The sequence below is a fragment of the Ahaetulla prasina genome, chromosome 2, assembly GCF_028640845.1.
Source record: "Ahaetulla prasina isolate Xishuangbanna chromosome 2, ASM2864084v1, whole genome shotgun sequence".
Lineage (NCBI taxonomy): Eukaryota > Metazoa > Chordata > Lepidosauria > Squamata > Colubridae > Ahaetulla > Ahaetulla prasina.
In genome coordinates, this window is record NC_080540.1 from 249,513,744 (window position 1) to 249,527,275 (window position 13,532).

The window sequence follows — 13,532 nt, forward strand, 5'->3', positions numbered from 1 at the left end:
CGACTACATGGCAGCCCTGAGACAAGCCTCCAAGCATTGCAGTACCGCGATCTGGACGAAGAGCTGCTGGAACAACTTATACGGGGGGTCAGAGACATCCGTTTGAGGAGACGGTTGCTAGCCAAGAGCAACCTGACATTGGCAAACGCTCTGGACGAAGCCAGAGCCCATGAGATGTCCAACCATGCAGCAGACACCTTACAAAAGCGACTCACGCCGATGGCGGGCGCAAAGCCGAGCACAGTCCACCACGAAGAAACCTATCGTGAGTCAACCAGCGAAGAGGAGGAAGAAGTCCACTACACCGAAAATCGACAAGGAAGACCCGGAGGAATGCGGAAGTTGCGGGCGACATCAGCGCCAAAGATGTAAGTTCAGGGCGCCATTTGCGGCGGTGTGAAAGGAAGGGCACCTGGCTCAAGTCTGCCGAGCACCCCAACCTTCCGCCGAAAATTCAAATCGGCCAATCAGAGCGGCTCTGAGTCAGAGATGCAAACCCCATTCCGAAATTTCAAACCAGCCAATCAGAGCGCGAGATCGGCGGGCGACCAGCGATTGGCCAGGAAAGAAAGAGCGAAGTCAAACCGAATGACTGTTACCATAGACCACGCAGCTACCCGCATCAAGAAAAGATCTTCACAAACCCGACAATTGAAGGCGTACCGTGCCGTCTGGAAGTAGACACAGGATCAGCTATCACAATCATGTCCTGGGACACTTTTGTGAAAGCCTTGCCGCACATCGCAAAGCGCAAGCTACAGAAACAACGGCTCCGGGTGCAGGATTACCAGGGCAACCGCATCCCTGTTCGAGGACAACGACCGTCGAGGTCAAGTACGGGACATACGAAAAGACCCTGCCCATCACGTTAGTCGAGGAACCTTGCCAAGCTTGCTGGGGCTAGACTGGTTCCGGGCGTTGGGAATGGGGTGACTGGCGTCCACGGAGCGGATGCAACCTGCAAACGCCCTACTGGAGGAATTCGCAGGCGTATTCGAGGACCGTTTAGGCAAGTACAAGGGACCCCTATCTCCTTCAATTTAGACCCCCAAATAGCTCCCATTAGGTTAAAGGCAAGGAGGGTTCCTTTTGCACTCAAACCTAAAATCGACAAAGAGTTAGATAAATTAGTCAGCCAGGGGATACTAGTGCCAGTTGACCATGCCAAATGGGCGACGCCAATCGTCACCCTATAAAACCAGACGGGTCCATAAGACTGTGCGCTGATTACAAGGCTACCTTGAACAAAGCATTGCAAAAGAGCGCCTACCCAGTTCCAGTAGTGCAACACTTATTGCACTCACTAGGGCACGGACAAGTTTTCGCCAAATTAGACTTGGCACAAGCGTACCAACAGCTACCCGTAGATGCTAGCACAGCTGAAGCCCAGACCATTGTAACGCACCGGGGTGCCTTTAAATGCACCCGGTTACAGTTTGGGGTGAGTGTGGCCCTGGGCTATTCAAAATTTGATGGAGCGGCTCCTACAAGGGTTACCGGGAGTCGTACCCTATTTCGATGATGTGTTGGTATCAGGGGAAGATTTAAGAGAACTGGGGAAGCGATTAAGGAAAGTTTTGGCCATTTTTAGGTCGGCAGGATTAAAAGTCAAAGCAAGCAAGTGTCAGATAGGGGTCGAATCTGTTGAATTTTTGGGCTATAGAATAGACAAAAGGATTCACCCACTGAGAGCAAAGTCAAAGCGATAAAGAGAGCCCCAGCACCCAAAAACAAGACAGAACTCCAGGCTTTCCTGGGTCTGGTAAACTTTTATGCTGTTTTTAAAAGACAAGGCAACCGTTGCTGAACCGCTGCATAAATTGCTTGGAAAAACACTGTTTGGTCTTGGGGAAGTCAGAGAATAGGGCATTTGAGGCAGTAAAAGTTTGCTATCAAGCGATAGCCTGTTAATACAATACAACAACAGACTGCCGTTAGTATTGGTTTGTGATGCATCCCCTATGGAGTAGGAGCTGTACTTAGCCACAGACTCCCAAACGGCACTGAAGCCCCTATAGCGTTCTATTCACGAGCGATGTCCCGGCTGAAAGGAATTACAGCCAGCTAGATAGGAGGCTCTCGCAATAGTGTCAGGGTGAAAAATTTCACGAATACGTTTTTGGGCGAGACTTTGAAATTATCACTGATCACAGACCGCTATTGGGGTTACTGGCTGGCGACCGCCCAACGCCAGTAGCACTCTCACCTAGACTGACCAGATGGACTATTTTTCTGGCCGCCTACTCCTACAAACTGCAGCATCGGCCTGGAAAGGAGCTGGGGCATGCAGACGCACTGAGCAGATGCCCATTGCCAGGGGAAATCGAGGACCCCACCCCGGGCGCACCCGTTCTACTAATTGACTCTTTGGACTCTGGCCCAGTCACATCTCAGGAAGTGGCTCGGGCCTCATACCGGGACGTTGTATTAAGAACTGTGATTGGATGGGTTCAAAGGGGATGGCCCGCTGCGCCGGGCGAGCGTTTTAAAGAGTTTGTAAAGAAAAAGGGAATTGTCTGTGCAAGGGGTGCCTGCTCTGGGGGATAGGGTGGTAGTTCCAGAGAAGCTGAGGAAAAAGTCCTGGAACTCCTGCATGAGGGTCACCCAGGAATTGTGAGGATGAAGGGTTAGCGAGGAGCTATGTCTGGTGGCCCCTAATGGACAGGGAAATCAGTGACAGGGTTGGCCGATGCCAAGTCTGTCAGGAATCCAGACCACTACCACCCACGGCCCCAGTGTTGGAGTGGGAGAAACCCCAAGGCCCTTGGTCCCGCATACACATTGATTTTGCCGGCCCTTCCACGGCCAAACATTTCTAATTGTGGTGGATGCATTCTCCAAATGGCTGGAGATCATCTAATGAAATCCACAACCGCTGGAGCTGTCACTGCAGCCCTAAAACACCTTTTCGCCACGCATGGGCTACGGACACCATCGTGTCCGATAACGCCCACAGTTCACCGCAGCATTATTTGAAGGGTACCTGGCTGAAGAGGGCATCCGACATGCCCTCTCAGCGCCGTTCCACCCTGCGTCGAGCGGCCTTGCTGAACGCTTTGTTCGGAGTGCGAAGAAGCGCTATCACGAAGCGGCCCCGGGATTGGCAGGCACAAATCGACGCATTCCTAACTGTCCAACACAGGACCCCTGTGTGGCCACTGGCCGCAGCCCAGCCGAGCTATTAATGGGGCGAAGCTAAGATGCCCACTAGACCGGCTACACCGAACTACGTACAGGCGGGTTCAAAACAAAACCAGATAGAACTCAGAGAAATAGCCATAGGAGACTCAGTGTGGGCACATAATTACAGCGCGGCCCTAACTGGAAGAGGGGATAGTCATAGACAAACGGGCCCCAAATCTTATCTAGTGGAACTGAGCGATGGCAGAATCTGGAGGCGCCACATAGATCAATTAAGAAACAGATTGAGCGATAAGGCAGAATTAGGCGAGACCAGCCCTGACTATGATTTAATTAACCCCACAGCTGACTGGAGCCGAGAACAAACAGAAAGCGTAAGCAAAGAACCAAACAGAGACTTATCTGAGTCAGGCGAGGTCCAGCGACACCCTCCGGTCCCTCTAGAGGACAGCAGGCCCGAGCCGGCGAATAATCCAGGGCGGATGGCGGGAGGAGGAGCTCAGAGGAACGAAAAGTCCCTCCGGCAAGCTCGACTCAACTCCAGAAAGTGAACTGCGCAGGTCCGGGAGAGTCAGGAGACGCCCCACGTACCTGCAGGACTACGTAGAGAAGTAGTATGCAAATATGGGCAAAGTGCCTTCTGGGAGGGAAGGAGTGTAATGTATTACTGTAAGTTTTGGCGGGAGTTTTAGGCGGGAAATATCTCGTCTCTGATTGGATGAAGCCTCAGGCTGAAGTGTATATAAGGAGAGGTTTTTCTCCAGAGTTTTGCTGGGTCACACAATATTAAAGAGCTGTTGTCACTAACCTGGTCTCCTGCCTCGTCAATACCCAAACTTAACACTTTTAATCTCTGAAATGTCTGGGGAATCTTATACAGAATCTGATACTGTTTATGAGTTCCCACTGAATTATGGCCTAGTCCTTTTGGAGGACGCAGTTAAGTCATCAGAATCTTTCACTCTTAACACTTTTGTTCATCCACTAGGATGTACAAAATGGTGGTTTAGAGTATTGTCTGCCAAATATAACTATGGTAACCTACAGAATTCAGTTGTCCTCAGTTTGAACAGCCCCTTCCCAGACTTTTCCAAGTATTGCAGGCAAGTTATCTAAAAATATGTATCCAAACTAAAGATTATCTAAACTCTGGTAGGCTGAAATTATGGAATTATATAAATTTATGTAGTAAATAAAAGAAATTATGCAGAGCATCCATCATAATCCAACAAATGTCAGAGAATTATCATTATTTTGAAAAGTAGATTAAACATTCTAAATGTTAAATAATTTTATTAAAATAATAATAAACAACTTTCCAAAATAATGATATTTCATTTATTTTTGAAGGTACCGGTATATTTTCTGAAGGGGACATAAAATTTACGTTTCATGCCCTAAATTTAGGGCGGTTTTGATTTATCTCCAACTTAATAAAGTCTCAGTCTTTCAAGTTTATTCCTAGGTATTAGGTTCTTTTGTACCTCCTATGTAATTGCATATGTATACAACTATGTTTACAATAAAGAAAGATTAGTTGGAAGTTTTTGAAATTATTTCTGTGATCAGACTACATTTTTCTTAGCTGCCATTATCACAAAATGGTTCTGATTATATAAGTAAAGAAGTCAGAAACTGAGCTATTATTAAATGATTGTCAGTTACCTCTAATAAATTAGGTATTATACCATGTTTTCTATATCTGTCTGTTAGAATATTGTGACCTCTATTTACCACTCACATAATAATAGTGTATTTTGTCTTGGTTTTTGTTTTGGGGCTTTTTATGGGAAGGGAGGGATGAGAAATGCATTATTCCACTTCTGAAAAAACAAGGTGATATAAAAATCATTATATTGTTAGCAGTGTTACATACTGTAATAATTTGTGGTTCTTTGGTTAATAGCTCTTTTTCTGCGTCATTCATAGCTAACTTCTGCCTCTGTATTTCTACGCATACATCTGTATAAAATTTGAAGTATATGAGGCCTACTTGCTGCAAACTATAATAATGGGAGAAATGTTTGTTCAATAGATGCCAAATTATGCAGTATGAGGGTAAATACGAGAAAATATCTGTAGAAATATTTAAAAAGAAATACTCTTTGGGTTTTTTTCTTGAAGATATTTTACTATTTTATCCAAGAAGCTCCTTCAGTTCTTATTGAACGGTGTGGAATCGAAGGATTTGTATTCTTTGCATTCATCTGGTTGTTATCATTCTGAAAATTCTCTAAGAATAACTGAGACCACTTGGAGGTTTATCTGTACCCTCAGGATCATTGAATCAGAATGTAAATGGGTGTGGAACCTTCTTGGCCCTGCCAAAAGGACTGCGTTGTAGACAGGAGAGAGGTGGTATCATATCCTTCCCGCTCTACTGAGAGAGGACTGTTAAATTTTAACCGATGGGCTCTTTTAGCCCGGTGGTCCTGTCGGTCCTGTCTGTCCAGAATGTCGTCTTTGCTGTCTTCAAAAGAATGACCATTGTCTTTCAGATGCAGATGTACTGCTGAATCTTATCCTTATGGGTTTGTTCTCCTATGTTGTGCCATACGTTTGTGAAGTGGTTGTTTTGTTTATCCAATGTACATACCTCACTGCATTGCACATACTTCACTGCATTGTACTACATGTATCACAGTACAATACACTGCTCAGTTTGTGTCTGGATGTTTTGTCCTTGGGATGGACAAACTTCTGTCTTGGTTTTAAAGTGTGATGTATATTGTGTTGATTGAAAATCCTCCTAAACTTTTCAGATATTCCTGCAATGTATGAATGACAATGATGGTTTGTTTGTTGTTCTCTTCTTTGTCTGTTATGGAGGAGCTCCTGCTGGGTCTTTATGAGCCATTTGTACTTTGTTTCAGGTGACTGTGAGATACAGATAAACTCCCAAGTGGTCTCAACAACTTTCAGAAAGCTAATGACCAGGTGACTTCAAATAATATGAATCCTTCTATTCCCCACCATTTAGTCAGAAATGAAGAAGCTTCTTGGATGAGAAGTGCAAGTCTTCAAGGGAAAAAAAACCCCCAAAGAATGTTCAGTTGCCTTTTGAAAAGCACCTTTGGGACAACCATGACCTGGATGACTGAGAATCTCCACAGACATTTAAAAAGAGATAGTTGGCACTCAAATGAAAACCTACTAGGAGATATGAGAAAAATGTGAATCTGGGATTGATCAGGTCTTATTAGATATATAAAAGTGAATGGAAATTCAAATATTTTAAGGTCACCAAACACAATGAGATACCATTCGCAATCAGCTTTTGCATCAATCCTTCTTGAAGTAAAAATCCCTCCCTCCCTCCCTCTCTGTATATACACACCACTGGTGGTAACTTCCTATATAAGTATTGACTAATATAGATGCCTGCTTGCTTCAGCTAGGCAGCTTGGGTGACCCTGTTGGGAATATATATCTTGGCATAAATTCCGTATATTCTTTGCTCATCCCTCCAAGAACCACCCCCATCCCACCTCATTCAGCCACAGCGTGACAGCATGACAGGACAGGATGGGGAAATGTAATAAAGCATAGAATTTCTTTTGGTGTGAAGCTATACTATGCATTATTTCAACCAATGTTTTTCTTTAAATAAACACTGTCTTCTTATAAAGTTAATTTTGTATTCCTATAATGCATTTGGATATTCTCAATCAATGTGCCTGAAGTAATTCACAGCTCTCAGCAATAGGCACGAAGCTAGCAGAGCCACAGCAATGGCTGTGACATTCAGTTTTTAGCACAAAGGGTTCATTCTGCTTGAGGTCTCCATGTCGGAAAGGAAGGGGATCATAAAGCCTAAAATTTCTCTCATTATTGAAATTAATGTTCATTCCTTGCATGCGTCAAATATAGCATTCAAACATGCATGGTGCATGAGCAACAAAATGGAAAATTAATGATATTTTTTCTAAAGCATGAATCCCAATTAGGGTGGTTAAAACATATATTAAAAAAAGCAAAAATGTGTGCTTTGTAGATTTATTTTCATGATGGGAAGGAAAGCCTAGCTGAGATATTAACACAAGTATCATTTGTCAGTAGATCCTTTTTTTTTGTTTTAATTCATTCTTCCAATTTCATATTTTAAATACAGAAGAAATCTAGCAGGAACAAATTGACACTTGAGCATGAGGTGTTGAAAAGGATAGAAAAATGAATAGCGAAAAGAGTAGCGTTAAAATAGAAAAGTAACAAATCACTTATAATTCTTGAAAGGCGAAAAGATAAAAGATTGCAATGTGCGAATGCATTTGCTTAAGAAGAAATCCCATGAACATCTATTTATGCATTTGTCTATCTATACACTAGCAACACTCTCATTATCATGACCTTTTAACCGGATGAAAAGGGGAAAAAACTTTGAACCAAGATTCCTCAAGGGGTGTCAAACTCAATTTCATTCAGGGCCTCATCAGGACACAGGAGGGCTGGGGTGGGCATGGCCAGGGAGGGCATGGCCAGCTGAATGTCACTCATGTTGGGGGTGCCTGTGGTGGCCTGAGCTCTCTACAAGCTCCTGCTCCTGAGCTCCGTTTCGGCTGCGACAACTTCCTGCAACCCTCTGCCAGTGAAAACAGACTTGGGAGGGCCAGATGCAGCCTTCCTGAGCTCCACCCTCGCTGGCAGAGGCACCACGGGCCAGTCCTTCACTGTTTCCAGGGTGGCCCCACAGGCCAGATCTAAGCACCCCACGGTCTGGATCCGCCCCCCCAGACTTTGAGTTTGACACCCCTGAATTACAGAATGTATCTAAAATCCGAGACCCATGGCTCCTGAGGGAATGAAATTTGGAATAGTTGTGGCTGATTCAGATGCAGTGTTGAGTTGCTGCTGTGGTCATGTGATCTTCATTTTCAATGTACTGTGACAATTTCCCAGCTAGTCTTGAAATCCCTTATTCGCTTCCCCACCCAGCAACATTTACTTACCTGCTAACCAGAAAGAGAAGGTATGGGGAGGGAGGGAAGAAGGGAGGGAGGAAGGATGGATGGATTTCTGTGCTCCTTGCCAGCTTCCCACAAAGAAACTCAATGGGGAAGCCAGCAGGAACCTGGAAGTTGTTTCTTTTCCATTTGCTTTTTTTGCCCAACAGCAGTAATTTCATTTCTCTATTTAGGTAAGGAAATATCTCTGAAACAAAGGGGCATGGGTTGTCTAGTTTATTGAGAAAATGTTTATTTTTCCTTTTCTTCTATGTGATTTACAACACGTGAGATAAAACATGAATAAAATCATAACATCCTTTCATAAAAAAAACAACTGAAGGTTATCCTTGATCACAATTGGAACCACAATTTTCATTGCTAAGCAAGATGGTTGTTAAGTGAGTTGCACCTAATTTTACAGCATTTTGCCATGGTTTTTAAATGAATCACCGCAGTTTTTAAGTGAATCACCTGATTGTTAAGTAAATCTGACCTCCTCCAATGTCAGAAGCTGGCTGGGAAGGTCATACTTGACAAACATGTGACCCTGGGACTCCGCAGCTGTTGTAAATACAAACACCTGCATTTTGATCCTGGAGATGTTGTGAAAATCACTTGTAACTTAGAATCATTGGTAAATTAATGGTTGTAAGTTGAGGACTATCTCTAATAAAGATTGTTAAAACTGAAAATAAAGTTATAATTGCAAAGAGAGAGTAAATCTCTGGGTCCCAGTCATTTCTTTTAGGTGGGTGCTCAGAGCATCCTCTCTACATTAAATCATGTGGGAATCTTTATTTGGGAAGATCCTACATGAGACAATAGTTGAGAGAGACCAAAGTTATATAAAAATTATATGATGATCACTAACAGCTGGTGATCACCAACACCTGGAACTGGGTCAGAAGTCTATCAGCAACTAGTGCAAATTCCAGAAATGGGTATTTATGTATAAATGGGGTAACATGGCAAATAGAACATTGCATGCTGTGCCGCCTGCCACACAGTAATCTAACTAAGAGATGTCAATTGCATGAGATATTGTCTTCATTGCCTTCTGTTGCCTCAAAAAGGATTCAACCTCTTGAAACTGGCCTTAGACTTTCCTGACTACAGCATTTAGCTGTTGTTCCAGTAGGATTTCTGAATTCAGGGAAAATCTAGATCTGCATACCACTTCCTTCAGGGAAATGCTACTTTATCAAGAATTACAGATGGACCATCCATGGCATCGTAAGACTTCTGAACTAACAAGAGTTTCATCTTGCTAGGATTCAAACAAAGCCTATTTCACACATTCTGTCCTTCACAATTTCCAGTAATCAGGATGTTCATCAGGATGTTCACCTAGTCAGACTAGAGCTGAGATAGAAAGATAGAAAACCATCAGGCAAGCTTTGCAGCCAATTCAAAAGGTAAATAACACTGCTCTCCACATTCTACCCATGCTATTAGGAAGTATTGATGCCTCACGTCCTTACTGCTATAGTGTAGCCCAAAATATGGGCTAAAACTCATATCTGGTAATTATTGCTCCTTGTCTTTCATTAATTTAAGCTGACACAACTCTCTTTATGTTTTATTTTCTGAAGAAGGAAGTGGGTTCAGCAGCCAGAGAGAGGCTGCAACCCTATCAAGTGTCCTGGTAACCTCTGAATTCCAGAGATCCAAATGCTTGATAAACATGGCCATTAGATTTCCGAAAAACACTCAAATCCTTTTTAGAGACCTTGAGGATACATAAAATGCCTGGACAGTTTAATCTCTCTCACTTTTATGAGATTAGCGGTGAACTAAATTTACAAGGAGATCAGATGGTGATAATATAGTTTATTTGTAGGTAAAACTGTTTGGGATTGTGTTGTACATCTGTTATAGATTTCCAGTTTGTCCTGTCTCTGGTTACTCTAATCTAACTTCTCTGTTCAATTGTTTTGATTAAATTTATAACTAACATATAGGGAGGAAAAGTTAGCATACATAAAATTGACCTGATTCCTTCTTTCGTCCTTCTTCTGATTAGTCTTTTTATTTATAGGAAGATTTTTACAGTGGGCATTCTTCTGTAGCCAAACTTGACTCGTATAACTAGTTGAACCATGTGGAACTAGTCCATCTATGCAGTTGAATAGTGCTAAGCCTGGAATGGCTAGGATGCATGCTGGAGATATGGCTTGGGTGTAAGTGTAGTTGTCTATACGCTCATAACACATTCAATCATAAATCATGGTTAGGGTATGTATATATTTGTATACACACATAAACAGATACACACACACATACACAGACACACACACACAGAGGCATACATACAGTACATCCCATAGTGTATGTGTGTGGTGTATACACTATATCTAGATTCATATAATACCAAGAAAAGCATATCCTTTTTACCAAACCATGATTCATCTAACTAGGTTTGTGGAAGTCACAATTGGTTGGTTTCAGGTAATAATATCTATAAACATGATTGACAAATCATAATGGCTGATTTCATATGTGATAAATTAAAACCAACTGAACCATATTGTGGCTTGGTGTGCTACATGAAATTTATTATTATGACTTTGTGTGATGCTATTTTTTTCTTATTTTCTCTGAATTAGCAGGCACTACATGCCAATTATATTTGATAGATTTACAGAATTATAGAATTAACTTGAAGTGACACTTCGATTTATTATGGTGAAAATTGCTGTAAAATGATACAGATGATTTTTCAAAAGTCGTCTTATCAGAAAATAATTCCAAAAACAATAAGATGAGACATCATCCATCCTTTCCATTATTTTTAAGGCTATAGTACACTCTATGTTTTGAAAACACAAGGCAAACCACCAAAAATATTTAATCCTCTTTTCTCTAGTTCTTGGTTTAAAGTAATGTTAATTAAATAAAAGTATTCTCTGATTTGATGCTGATTGCCTTTGAAAAGGGAATCTATTTCTTTGAAGAGCCAAAAGGCTGTAGCTTTTTCTCCTTTTCTTGTTTAGCCTAATTTAATAGAAAAAAAGTATATTTTACTATAACTACATACTAAGAGAAACATGAGGCTTCATAGCTTTAAATATCTCATTAATTTTCTATATACTTTAAGCCTACAGTATTTAAAACAGAGATATGCAGATTCTATTCCACGCTCAAACCTCATTCCAATTTTCTTGCTATTCACATCAAAGCAGTCCTGAAAGGAAGACACCAGAGAATTACATTCTTGTGTTGAAAAATTAATACATTGTTGACACTGCCCCATTTTTCTGACTTATGAATTTTTCAAGCTTTTCTACTTTCAAGACAAATCCATGCTTTAATTTGTTTGGATTATTGTCCCTTGAAAGATTAAAGAGGAAAATCTATTGCTTCTGTGGAAGATTGATATGGCACAAAATAAAAGGAGGATATTTTCAAGAAAATTTTCACAATGCCAACATCTAAACTAGTTTAGTTCCAAGTGGTTGCTTTAACAGGAAAGCAAGCATGAGTTTGATGGAATTAAAATCTCATTTGCATTATGATAGTTAACAAAGCTAGATCTCTTCACCATTTGAGGAATTCTGAGCCAGATGATGCAACAGCCAATCCAGTTCATTTGCATTATTTCTTTTAGCTAGTTTTCTGCTTTGGCTTCCAGAAAAGCTTTGTTGTTATTGTTGTTGTTTCTTTTTTTTGCACTCTGGCATAGTGCATGTTTCTTTGTAGATAAATGGAAAAGTTTTCTTACAGTTCAATAGTGGGAGCAGGTGGTAGTTTTATATCTCGCCAATATAAAATTATTTTAAAATAACAATGCTTGGATTGATGCATTTGTACCTTAAAGATTGGATGGTTTGCAATAAATATTTTGGAATATTGCCAGCAATGTTCTTTTTGGATTCACCAATTTCTTCCAATGCTAGTCCCTTGAACTGATTGAAAGTTACATTTAAAACTAGAAAGGAGGTAAATTGTATCAGTAGACACTATTGTGCACCACTGGCTAAATGTGAGCTTGAAATATCTATGTTATTCCAAGTACACTGGGAATGGTGAAATCCACAATTGACCATCTGTAATAATAATAATAATAGTAATGGCAAAATATCTGTGAAGACAAAAAGACATTGGTGGAAGTCTACCATCTTCACTGCCCACCAACTATATGAACTGGAAAAATGTCTTCCATGTTCCATTGTTGTAAAAGTCTACCTGTTTGAAATAGATTTCAGGTCTGGTTATACTCTTGGAAAACTAAGCAGCGGGAACAGCAGGAGATGATGTCCACAAAGTTCCAGGACTTCTCCATTCTTTCCTTTTGTCTATCCCCATAGCCCTTGGCAGAAATTTGCCCTTGGAGATCAACCTACTCATGTCCCCTTCAGGCTTTGCTCAGCTTTGTGCTTTTCTTGTGTATATTTGGCAGTTGTCTTAAACTGAAAGTATCTCTTTCCAAAGTTTATTCTTACAGTGTCTTTTTAGTGAGATTTATTGACAATTGATGGGGCTACAAGAATTCCAGCAGCTAAACTAATAGATCCCAATGTACACTAGGGTAGAGCCTTTCTTTTCATCATCATCAGCCTTTCTTTGATCCAGCAAGAATGAATGGATGTAGTTAGTGGAAAATAGTACATTTTATTTTCAATAATCCCTTTTCTTGCTTTTTTGTTTCAGCTGCTAAATATTTGCAAAAGTCATTTTTTATTTATTGTTTCATCATTAAAAGTAAAATAGAAAACAGAAAAATAGAAAACAGAAAAACAAACAAAACAAAACAAAAGCATACATTCAACACTATCAAGAACAAAAAAAAAATAGTACAAAAAAAGAGGAAAAAGTGATCAATAAATTTAACATTTAATATGTAGGATCCAGCCTGGCTGGGTGCTGAAAAAGAAGAAGAAGAAAAAATTGAAATACTTCATGCTCCCCACAATTGCTTTCTGCCCCAATCTGCCACTCCTGCCAGTTCATTTACCTTGTGAAGATCTAGCAAGCAGTCTCCACTCCAGCCTCTCAGCTGCGTGCAACCCTATGCAGTTCCATTTGGGCCTCCACAGGCCTCGCCCGGCTGGTTGCCGGCTGAAATGGAGCTTCTGAGGGCAAATCCAGCCCTCCACATTCTGTTTGGCCCTCTGTGGGCCTACCCAGGCCCAATGCAGCCCAAAATGGAGCTTCTGAGAGGCAGATCCGGCTCTCTGACACTCCATTTGGCCCTCTGCGGGCCTCTCCCAGCCCATTACAGGCTGAAATGGAGCTTCCGAGGGGCAGATCTGTTAATCATTTGTTATTGTATTTAGCAGATAGAAAATCCACAAACGGTTTCCAATCTTTGATAAAGCTGCCTAGTCTATTATATCTAATTAATGCAGTTAATTTCACCATCTCTGCTAATTCAGTCAATTTCAATATCCACCCACTCCCGCCACCTGGATTAACAACTCTTAGTCCTCCCCATCTTGGAACTCTCCA